The 12,695-nt window shown below is 37.8% G+C and overlaps 1 protein-coding gene across 5 annotated transcripts in view; it reads right to left on the bottom strand.

Moving 5' to 3' along the window:
* Positions 1-12,695, bottom strand: part of LOC109425028 (fasciclin-1) — a 622,197-nt gene that overhangs the window by 139,430 nt on the left and 470,072 nt on the right. The window lies entirely within an intron of this gene.

Raw genomic sequence — 12,695 nt, 5'->3', positions numbered from 1 at the left:
GTAAAGCAGCTATTTCTACCCATTTCTCTAGCTGTGTGTGGCTCTCTGTTCTGAACCACACCACACTTGTTCGAATGGAAACCCTCAAGCCTTTCAGTCATGCCGATACGATGGTTCCCCCATTTGGGTGCAGGGCACAACATCCTTCGCTGGTTGCTTGCTTGCTATCACGGTCTGATGTACTGTAATTCTTTTCAGAACAGACGGGGAGCACAGAAAAACCAACCTCAGTCTGTGTGCCAACAGCAAAGATTTAGAGAGATTCGGCTTTCTCCTGCCGTCGCCTAGCACCGCCTCCTGTTGTTGAACGTAATGCACCGCTGCTTCTGCTGTTAAGAAGTAGCTCCAATCCAATGCGCTAAATTGGCTTTAGTTTTTGAGCCCGTTGGACGTTGTCTACGAAGACTTCTCATATTATAGTGCTAGGCGGCGGCGGCGTCGTCCCAACTTTGTCTTGCGTCCAGCGGTTTGCATTCTGCACTCTGACAACGCTACCAACATAGGTATAACCAAAGAGAAGAGGAGCAATTTTTCACCCTCAAGGTAGTAAAAGCAGCAGTAGCTGTATGTAGCAGCGGTCGGAAGCAACACATCCTATACTTTTACTCCTAGCCTAGCCAGAAATCTGAGAACTTGTTTTGCTTTGTAAAGCCGTATGAAATCCTTGCACTAACCCAATTTTTTGCATCACTTGTTTACATTACTCAATGAGGGTGGATGTGAGCTTGGCTTCAGAGAGAGGATCTGGGGAGAACGGATTTAAAGTTGAATCTTTATTGAGTGGAAGATAGCAAGGTGCATCGTTTGGAAGCACGTGAGTGGATTACAGTTATCAGCCCCTGAGCTTAAGTCAAACAACGTGGATGATGAAGTTAAGGTTTTATTCGGGCTAATTTAGTTTTTGCATTTGAAGGTTAAGGCTTATTAAAAAGGCATTTAAAACTTGAACTTTTGTTAAACTTTAGTAAGTAGTAAGCAGAGTAATTTGATGAGCATTTAATGAGCATTGGTGACCGCACACTGCATATTGTTACTCCGTGACCTGAGCTACGTGTTACCTGAGCTAGCGAAATTGCACAGAGAATCAATAGGCTTGAGGCTTGTTATTCGCCACCATCTTCAATGTAGGGGAACAAAGCCCAAAATGCCAAGATGGGGTAAAATGGGCCAACTAATAAAATCATTCCTGAATGGGACTTGATCATTACTATGGGTGAATGGTGTCAAAATATGTTTGCATCGAACATTCGTCTAGAAGCTAGGCCTTCAAACCCACGAAAAATCGTTTGATTTCCCAATGAAAATTGGCAACTTCCGGTTTTTCTTTCTTGCAATTAAGGTTTTCTGGTGATTTTATTACCAGCAAATATACTACATTAACAATATAGGTCACTTCGCGTTTTCACATACAACGACATGGGGACACCGTTGGTGAATGATAACAGTACCACCTGTTGTCAGAAAATGTAAATAATTGTATTTTGATCAATTTCAGTTTACCGTGCAAGGCGACATTTCTCGAAAATGATGTTAGGGGTGTCCAAGTTTTTTTGTTCCCAAATAATCGAATAATAAATAATCGATTTACAATATACGCAATCAAAATAACATTTCAGTAGATGTTATCTACGAATACATCTATAGAAGATTTTGAATGCTTCCTCATTGTGACGTCACCGAAATCGTGTAACATCAAGATCAATGGCTTTTAATATCATCATTCTTGATGCCCATAGCAAGAGCTCCTAAATTTAATCGTATAATTGGAAGATAATGGACTTTTCTGTACAGAAATGGCTCGTTTGTATTTCTATCGAGCAGAACTCGATAAAAAGTGAGAAAAGTTCACTTTACCTATGCTGCGCCTTGACGGAGTCGTACTTTTGTTAGGGTTTCTATACCCTATTGTTGTTGTTGTTCTTACTGCTGTACTATTCTCAGTCATACTCCAAAAATAAGAAAAAAAAATCGACCAGAGAAGTATACTAGAAAACCCTGACATTGAATTTTCAGATTATGTTTTAAAGAAGTGCATATAAAAACGTGGGTACGGTGTTGGCCAGGACAACTACCTATAATTTAATAATCCATTTTCGGTTGGAGTTAAAACAAAGTGAACATGTTTTGTTCTTTGACAAAGCGTTTTTTCGTCGTTTTCGAGCGTATCTTCGAATAGAAACGTTTTATATAATTTGGAAGTAACTCATAGGCTTCGTAGCCTTGGAGAATTTCGGTTTTTTTTTATCTAAACATTTCTTGAGATCGAACATACAAAATCTATGTTGAAGCCAAGCTTGATTTTATTAGACTTTATACACGATTACTAAAACGGCAACTACGTCAAAAAGCCCTTACTTAAAATCATTCAAAATTCTTGTTCAACAGTAATCTGAGGACACCCCGTGAATGTGCTATGCACTATACTAATATTTTTAAGAAGGGAAAAATAACTGGACACTAGTTTACAGCATTTTTGAACTCGGTAAGCTTATGATCATTTTTAGTGTAGAATCATGTCCTGAGTTCGAAAACGGGAAAGAAAAAAAATTACAGTAGAGCGTAATTTTTCGACTTTCCATACGAGGTTGATGATTTGAAATCGATTTTTGTTCTATTTTTAAGCAAAGTCGCTCACTTCATACATCTCATTCTTCGTAATCAATGCTCCGATTGAGCTGATTCTTTACTGTAGTCAAATGAACGTCGAGAAAGAATTTTTAAATTGATTTTTTTATTGAAAAAAATACATTTCTTCATATATTTTTGGAAATTTTGCTAAAATTTAAGAAGATCGTCACTAAAACTTACCAATATCTTGAATTTCATCAATCTGACGCATAACCTGCTGCATTCGGAAGATCGAAAGGTAATATCTCCAGTTTATGGAAAAGTTTTAAAAGTGGTTGAACAAAATGCAAGATATTTGAATTTTAGTAAATTCCATATTTAAGTAAACTGCGAAACTCGATAATGAGCGAAAACTCAAAATCTGTTCTACTTAATAAATTGTGAAGCACGGTTTCAAAATCAGCGTTAAATTGTGCATAAAAAATGTTGGTCGTTGACAAAAGTTCACGACTTTCGTTTTATTTTGTAAACTAGTGTAATTAATTATTATCGTCGCACCACCAAATCGAAGTCGTCGCTTGAAGCACATGCGAAGTTGCAGATGCGAAGTAAATTTGAATCTATTTTTTCTGTTGCGCATCATTAAGCTAATTAAGAGCTACAATATGCACTAATCCAAATTGAGTTGCGACATTTCTAAGTAGGTTAAAAATCAATTTTCGCACGTTCGGTCACTTCGGATTTCGACCAAAAGCATAATAGCCTGTGCACCATTTTGCGCTGTTTACCTCACTCCGGCGGGAAATTTGAAAACGGAGGACACAATGAACGTCAAATTTCTGAAAACAAAGGGGATGATAATATTGATAGTCACGTGTTAGGACGCCTGCTCCTGTCAAAATTTTATTCATGAAATCGGTTCGTAAAATGAACTTTTCCATGTTACATTTCTTATAACATCCGATTTTCTTCTAGCAGGGGCGACTTCCGCTCCAGTCGGGAAAATTTTCTTGAAGTTGTCCGGAATAATACGATCAGTATTCGAATAAACTCACAGTTCAGTCCGGAAGAACAACGAAATAAATCAAAATTAAATTTCCAGCTGAATTATTGTATTTTTTCACGAATAATCAGACTTTGGCGACGAAATTTAACTCGCCCTAATATGGTACTAACCTAACATTTGTGTCACCTTTTCGCCTTTTTTACCCGATTCAGGCAAAAGCAGCTGATTTTGTCATAAAAACGTGATCAGCTGGTAGCTGAGAATAATGAGGATGAACGTTAACATCGTTGATCCAGCTGGTTTTGTTGTGTAAACATGACCATCACGCCAGAAAATGTTGAAGAAGAAAGAATCAAATATGTTCTAATTTGAGTAGTTGAAAAAAAAATCGATGATTGATTAATCGATTATTTAAAAAGAAGTGGACATCCCCACCATGCAATGACAGCTCGACGAATAAACGTCATTCGGATAGCGCATGCGTTTAGTGTGTAGTAGTACCTCTTCTGACGCTTGGTGGCGACACATTAACTAAAAAGGAATCGCCAAAAATTCGTAAGAGTGACCTATATTGGTAATATCTATATTTCCAGTATATTACCAGTCAAGTGTCTCCAACGAGATTGACGCACACATGGAGACGCATGGTTGTTAATGTCTACGCTATCCATGTTAGGGGTCATTCAAATATGACGACCATCGTTTTCCGGGGAGGGGGGTAACACTCCATTTATTGAGTATACGAAAAAAGCGGGACAGAGGAGGGAAAAGGAGTCGGAAATGCCGAAAGCTGATGGACGTAATTTTTGAATGTTTTCATGAAGTGGCATTTTCCCCACGGTAGATGGTTCTTTTGCACCTTATCTGTTTTCCGAATCAGTTTTTAAAATCGCTAAAAATCGATGAAAACGCAATAGTTTAGTGAATAGTTTTGCTGAAGTATCGAGCAAATATTCTCTGATTGCTGTTACCACTTTGCCTAACAAATGAGGCTATTTATCATTGAAAACGATGAAAGTTTGAAAAATGGCATCTTACCCCACTTGACCCTACACGTTTCGAGAGCTCAAACTTTATTGGGGGTCAATAACGGCGCTGGTCACGTCCTTACGGTCAATCGGGCATGGTAAGGAATGTTAGTTCGACAACTGTTGCTACTGGAGGTTGTATGTACTACTGAACCCTGCACAGTTGTCCCGGGAAGGAGTTTTGTTAGTAGGGAGGGATTGATAGTTGCATAGATGAAGGATTCACTTTGGTAAGCGATGTGATCCATGCAAACGTGAGCATTTATACAGTGTACACACAAATGTGTCACCTTTCTTTTTTTTTTTGTTTCTTTTTGTCACCTTACAGTTTGGAAGAATTTTGAGATAGACGTGTGCGCCGCCGTCGCCGACGATTTTTTCACGCCGCCGCCGCTGTTCATATTTTTTTTCTAAATATGTATTAATAAATCCTTGTGGGAGTTCCACCAAGGGTTTCTGATAGAGCGAATCCAGAAATTTCTTTAGCAACTCTTTCTAGAATTATTTTACAATATTCCTTGGGATTCTTTCACATAATGTTCAGGAATTAGATAAACAATGTATTCAAAAATTCCTCCAAAGATTCTTTCAGAAATTCCTCCATGGATTCCATCTAAAGCCTACTAAAGAATTCCATCTGAAATATTACTAAAGACTCCTTCACTAGTTTAATGATTTTTGTAAGAATGTCAGTAAGAAATTACCTCAAACATTTTCCATGATTTCTTCAAAGGAATCCCTTGGAAAATATCGTCAGGGATTACCAAAGAAATGCCACGGTTTCTCTTTGGAATGCCTCCTTCGGTTTTTTTCAGAAATATTTCCTGGGATTCCTTTGGAGATTCCTCCGTGAATTTTTTGAGTTATTACTCCACAGGTATTTATAGAAATATTTTATGAAATTACATAAAACATGTAGGATGTAGGATCCACCCGTAACGTGGGTAGATCACCTTAGAATGGTGCGTTGCGGTGTAAGATCTACCAAATCAAATTTTGATCTTGATATTTACCGTATTAATAAATATATTCCAAGATCAAAGTTCGGTGCTTTTTTTTGTGTATTGTAGTTAATTTTGTTTCAATGTACTGCTAATCAACATTTTATTTCAGCTCAAACCTGCAAATTAATCGTATGATATAAATAATTTTGTAAAAATATGCAACTGTGGCGAGTGTATCACTAATATGTAGCTTATTTGACGTACGATGTTAATATTATTTTATGTTTCAGATTATCAACCGAAGAATCTGGTAATTCAACCAAATGCCATCAAGGCGACGAGGAATCCAGGATGAATCGGGCAGACAACGGATTCGAAGAAGACTGACAATGGTGTGCTTGAACGTTGACCAAGCGTATCCTCTGGAGTTTGCCCTTCCACTAACAACACCCAAATTCCCGTGACACCTAGGCCTGAGAGATCGTAGAGTTGTCTACATTTTTCATAGGTGTCCAAAACTAACCACCCTTTCCCATTCCTCAGCAGTCGCAAGGACGTGGCCAGGACAGTGCTCGACCATTGGAGGATTGCGTCAGTCTTGTCTAAGAGTCAGAGATTAGTCCCAAATCTTTGTGCTTTGGTTCGGACGGGAAGGAGGCAACCCTCATAACAGCGGTCTAGGACTGTACCACCTACGAATTTGTGCGACTCGCTTAATGCTAATGCTAATGCTAATGCTAATTACATAAAACATGTAGGAGTTACCCAGACAACCAGTCATCGTATGAGATGTTGCATAAGATGATGAAGTGGAGGCCATATGCGTGCATGCCTCCATTTAGGCGCATGTAAAATGTACGCATATCGCCTCCACTTTGACATCTTATGCAACATCTTATACGATTACTGGTTGACTGGGTATTCTTGGAGGGTTATCTGAAAGAATTTCTATAGACAATCCCTGATAAGATTTAATTTCATTGAGACCATTTCAGAAATAATCGTTGGAGGAGCTCTTGGGAAAGTCCTTGGGGGAGCTCCTGAGATTCACCACAAAAGTTCAGTTAATTGGATGCAGTGCTTTATTTTCCCCAACAAGGTAAGAAAAACAATTGCTGAGGTGGCTTTGGAGTAATTTCTAGAAGAATTTTATGAGAATGTTTTAGAAAAAAATTAAGGGAAAAAATGGATTAGCTTCTGATAAAATCGCTGAAGAAATTTTTAAAGAACATCTTTGAGGAATTTCTGAATTAAATCATGAAGAAGTTTCTGAAGGAATCCTTGAAAACAATTTATCGGGAATTCATGCAAGAAGAAATAACCTGGAAAACTGAAGATGTACAGTAATTAAAGCTGTACAGTAATCCCAAGAAGAGATATACTTGAGATATTTCTGAAGAAACAAAAAGAAAGGGGAAATCCTCTATAAATTTCCTGATAAACGTTCTCAAGAAATCTCTCTTAAATTTATACCATAATTCTTGCAAGGATAGTTTTTATTGAAATCTCTGATTTACATACGTTTACATCTTTCACACAAAATAGTTGAAAATTGTACTCAAGTACAGGAAACAAATTATTCTGTATTAACGTTTTACACGCCGCCGCCGGTGAAAACTGCTTCGGCGCACACGTCTATGGTGAGATCAAAAAATTCTAAATGGAAATTTATGAAATGCTAAAGATTTTGCGTCACTTCGCAATCGGAAGGACTGGTAAACCAATATGCATTACTACTTGCCATGAAATCAATATTGAAACAATACTTTATGCCGACACTAACACTAACAGTGACGGACCGCACAAACTTAGGAAAAATGCTGACTTATAATTACGGATCAAATCAGTGTAGCCAAAATCGTAAGGTAAATAAACAGGAAGTTTTTATAAAAATGAAAGATAATTGATGAGAAATTGGGCCGACACTTGAAGTGACAAGCTTTGCAGTTCTTGTTGAGTAAATATTTGAAGCATGACTATAAACTAATAGATATATATACCGTAATCAGGGGAAACATTGATCAAAATTATCGATCTTTCTTGAATAATTTTCTTGTTAAAGCAAACGTTACATGTTTTGTAATTTTAAATCTGGTACTGACCCTCTGAGTATGTGCTAAGCTACTCGAAAAAGTATTGTGAAACTTTAAAGCATGTTAAAATAAGCTTTTTGATCTAATTTTTGATTTTGTTGATTTGGGGTAACATTGATCATGACAGTGATTAATGTTCGTTTGTGTTGAAAATACCATTACTTGCTAAATTTGGGGTCTCTGATTTCAAATATGTTGTCCAAATTCTAACAAGCTATGTACTTTTCAAGTTATTTTAGGATTAAAACAGATTCAATTAAAAATGTTTGAGCATTTCATGAGACCGGTCAAGCCGATTAATGTTACCCCGCTTACCGAAAACAACCTACAAAGAGCTATCGCAGATCATCTTCCGTCGACTGTCGCCTCAAGCGAATGGAACAGTGGCAATGTTGTACAGGCGCCTGAAACGTTAACCAGTGAATGTATCAAAAACAAAGCAGGTACTTTGTAATTGGCAGAACCATGAGTTCTCCTGCATACTGTTGAAGTTCGTCTTCAAAGTACATGCAGGTTCTTCTCGAACAAAATCTATGTATCCTGTCCGTAGAGGATCATCGGTCTCATTGGAATTTTGTTCATCAGCTGCCTCAGCTCTGCACGGTCGATACATATTGTCGAATGCCACGACAATGAACAGGTAATCTGTTGGGACCTAGTATTCACGGCATTTCTGGAGGATTTTCCGTACGGTGAAGATCTGGTCCAATGTCGACCAGCTGTCGATGAAGCCAATGTGATAACTTCCCATGCAAGGATGGGATCATACATTTGCAATCATTTACATTCACTTGCGAATAACTCGCTTCAGAAACATCGTAGCGAAAACTAATGTATGGAGCACTTTTTCATTTTTGTTTCACCTGAAACTTTGTAGAACAAAGTACTAGTGTAGCGCCAAAAATAAAGTCAACAAAAGGCAGCAAACGCAACTCTCCACGGCGTGAATGTTATTTACATTCACCGCTTCACGCAGAAAAATATATTGTTAACTCAAAAGAATTCTGCATAGTTTCAACAAATTTTATTGTAGACTCAGGGCTTACCAATTAATTTTGTTGATTCAACAAATCCACAAATTCATAACAACAATAGAATTTGTTGTTCCTAAAAATGCCCGAAAACAACTAGCTGTCACAACCAAAACATAACTTTTTTTGAAACAAAAAAAAAAAACGATTTATGAAATCTATAAAAACAATGTGTTGAAGCAACAAAAGAAGCCGTATTGAAACGGGTTACGTACAAAAGGCACATAAGGCTGAATGATCAAAAGGCTGAAACACATAAGGCTGAATGATCAAAAGGCTGAAAGCATCAAAAGGCTGAAAGATATCAAAAGGCTGAAAGATATCAACATGTTGAAAAGTTTTGAAAGTTGTAGAGAATCGAATGAAATGACATTTTGGACATTTATGGCTAATCTATTGGTCTTTGATAAACATTTGACTCGACTTGAAAATGATCATAGGAAACAAAAGAATCTTTGCTCGAAAGTACATTTGGTCAAACGGTCATTTGGTCAAAACCCATTTTACGGAAGAGGAAGTATATGACATTCAATCGATTTGACTATTCATCGAATGGACATCTAGTCACGTGAGCTAACTCTAACTGATGAAAAGACATTCAAATGGAACATAATCTTATGGATTTCGGTATCATAATGCCTATGTTGTTGTACTTTCTTCAGTATCATATCGGCCAATACCCCGCTAATACTAAACTATTTTAGCTCAAATTGACAAAGGATTTCGCCAACAATTTATTTCCACTCGTTTGAAGTATTATGTGTGTCAACTCGGAAACTAGGTTGAATGAGTCTTAGATGTAAACAATTGTTCGGGTAATTCGGGTAATAAGTGGTAGTTGAGGCAAAAACTATTGTACCTAACTGTTGCTCAAAAATGTTTGAACTTTGTTCAGTTCTAAATTTATAACGCGTGCGAGCTCTAAATTGAACACTAGCGAAATCCGCCAAACTAAAATGGCCATACCTCCACCATGTTTCCACAGATTTCAAACATTTTGAGCTTATTAGATTCAGAAATTCTTCTGCTATTGGAACCATATCTGAGTGTACCAGTCCGGTCAACATGGGTTTTGGAAAATCCGGATTTTCAATCATATGCGCTGCTCCGGACGTGATTAAATACAATACAGTAACGGAGGTATTGGCATGAATTATCGAAAATCATAAACTTGCCTAAACCAATAGAGTCTGATCATCGGTCCATCAGTTGACCATTCCTGATTAAGTTTCTCAAGGAACTCCGGGTGACTAAACAGGTTTATTGGCATCACATATCGACAGAAACTATTTCCCCCAATGTTGAGCGCATAAGAATTCAGAACCGAATTGTAGCACTGCTGCAGTGTGAACGCATTCAATTTGCATTGAAGTTCATACTCGGCACACTGCGATCAAATATGTATATTTGAACATGCAAATTGAACGCGGCATGAACTGGATAGGACCTAGGATAGGACTGAACCCGTAGCATGCTGACTAACATGTTATCCTGGTATCTGTGATACTAAAATGGTCATATTTGCGCCATTTCATCCTTCGCAATCTGTTGGGCTTCAATCTTCTTTTATTGAAGAATGAACCAGTCCGACCATCGTGTGTTTTGAAAAATCTAAATTCCTGGAGCTGTATTTCAATATCCGAGACCACAATGTCGTACCAAAGGATCTATGATGCATTTCCCTGTGACATAACAAAATAACAACCAAACATGTAGATGCGGCACAAGGTTCTAGTCCTAAGAAAGAAGACACATAGGATTCAATGATGAAGATAAGCGCATGTGAACTCAGAGTCGAATGGGAACCGAGCGGGCGCTCTTAAGCAGCAAAAGCTCTGACAGGCAAGTTCAATGCTTTGTCGACCAAAAAAATTAAAGTGCTCAGTTCATTTTTGGCTCACGTTCTGTTCGAATACAATACTGCTTGAAAGAATAGCCTATTTTATAAGAAGGAGAAACATCTGGTAAAAAGTAAGCAGCTTCAACACCCGAACTTAAATTATGGTTCTTTCAACATTTTAAAAGAAGGAAAACCTTTGATAAAAAAATATGCAGCTATAACATTCAAACACAGTAAGAACAGCCTATGTTCAAAAGAAGGGGAAATCTCCGATGAATCGTTTTTAAAGAATATGCGCACGCAGAAGCTCGCTGCATTTTACACATTGGTAAGAATGCCAACACTGAATATATGCAAAAACCTCAAAAGAACAGCCTATTTTTAATAGAAGGAAAAATCACTCACGGGAGAGTTATTAGTATGCAGAAATTATCATCAAACCTTTCCGCTTGGTCGTTATACTGTACTATTTGCGGCCACAATACTTACTCTTCGATCAGAGATTTTTCCCGCTTTTTTAGAAAGGCTGTTCTTTCGAGTTAATGCATAGATCATAATTCAACCATTCAACTAGGCTGCCTAGTAAACCTCCTTAGCATTGAAGTCATTACAACCCATTCGCCTTAGTGGCATTTGAGGCCTGATATCCTTCGGCATAATGACACAGCACCAACGGGAACGACATTTCGGCAAATGCCACTCCGGAGAATAGTATTCCGGAAAATATAATGCCTTGTGTAATACCATCTTTTAAATCATTAAACCCTCAGCTCAGATTCTATAGAGTTCATTATTATGCATATTTCAAGTTTTGGAATTTGCCATGTTTTCAGCCTTTTGTCATTTCAGCCTTTTGAAATTTCAGCCTTTTGTTACATATCCATAGTTTCAGCCTTATGTGCATTCAGCCTTTTGAAATTCAGCCTTATGTTATCATCCCATTGAAACTAATATTCATATTTGTTGTTTCAACAAATATTAAATTTTTAAACTGACCCAGTTTTGATATTAAAAACAGTTTTATTGGTTAGGTTTTATTTTCATTATGATCATAATAAAACATTTCTCTTAAACTATATATCAAATTACACAATTTAAGATCAAATGCATGCTGCTATATAAATTCTGATAACGTTCCAAGGTAGTGTGGCGCGTTTCCTTTTCTGTAGTGCTAACTTTGTTGAATATTCGATCTAAAACACAAGTTCGGAAGTAAATAAAATTAGCAATCATATAAGTCAATCAGTCGTTCTGGAATTACCTTCAACTTTCCTCATACGATTTCCCTTTTTTCATAGAATCGTTCCTCATTTTCGACAAAAATTGCTGAAATGATCGATTTTATGAGTAAAATTACAACACCGCAGTTGCACACTTAGGGGCTGTCCATTAATTACGTAAGGGTTTATGGTGGGAGGGGGGGTTTGAAAAATCTTACGCGCCATACAAAAAATTTTGGGTTCTCATACAAAAAATCTTACAAGGGGGGGAGGGGGTATCGAAAAATCGCTAAAATTCCCTTACGTTATTAATGGACAGCCCCTTACCTTTATTAACAGTAGCAAAATCCAGAGCAAAACAAAAATCGAAAGAACAACCAAAATTACGATTTTCGCATGAAGCACTTTCCCCCAACAATTTCGCACAAAAAAAAGTCCACTGTTTACTTTACAAAATCAAAATGGTGATCGTAATACATCCAAATTGTTGATTCTAAATATATGTTTGATAGACACAATAATAAATGTTTGTTGCAGCGGAGCGACTTCTCCATCGTTGAGGGTGAGCTGATTGTACTTTTCCGGATCGGTGCGGCATAACATGGCGCGTTCTTGCAAAGATCGAAGATATCGCAAACAGAACGCAGTGACACGACGAAGCTTAGAGAAGCTGGAGAAACGGGCGAACAGTTCGTGGTGGAAACCGCTTTGAATGACGCCCATCGAAACTACCGGGACCTTCCGCATCTCTTCGGTGGAAGCTTGCGCGTCTTCATCGACCGGAAGGAGATTCGGCCAGTTCGCCGGAGGGAGTGTCAACCAGTCAGGACCGTTCCACCAACGTTTGCACTGTAGAATGTCGATTGGATTCAATCCCCGTGAGATATCGTCTGCTGGGTTGTCGATGCCAGGAACATGTTTCCAGCGACTCACGGCGACTGCATGCTGGATTTGTGACACTCGAT

The sequence above is a fragment of the Aedes albopictus genome, chromosome 1, assembly GCF_035046485.1.
Source record: "Aedes albopictus strain Foshan chromosome 1, AalbF5, whole genome shotgun sequence".
NCBI classification, from domain to species: Eukaryota; Metazoa; Arthropoda; class Insecta; order Diptera; family Culicidae; genus Aedes; species Aedes albopictus.
This window is presented reverse-complemented; position numbering and strand designations above follow the sequence as displayed.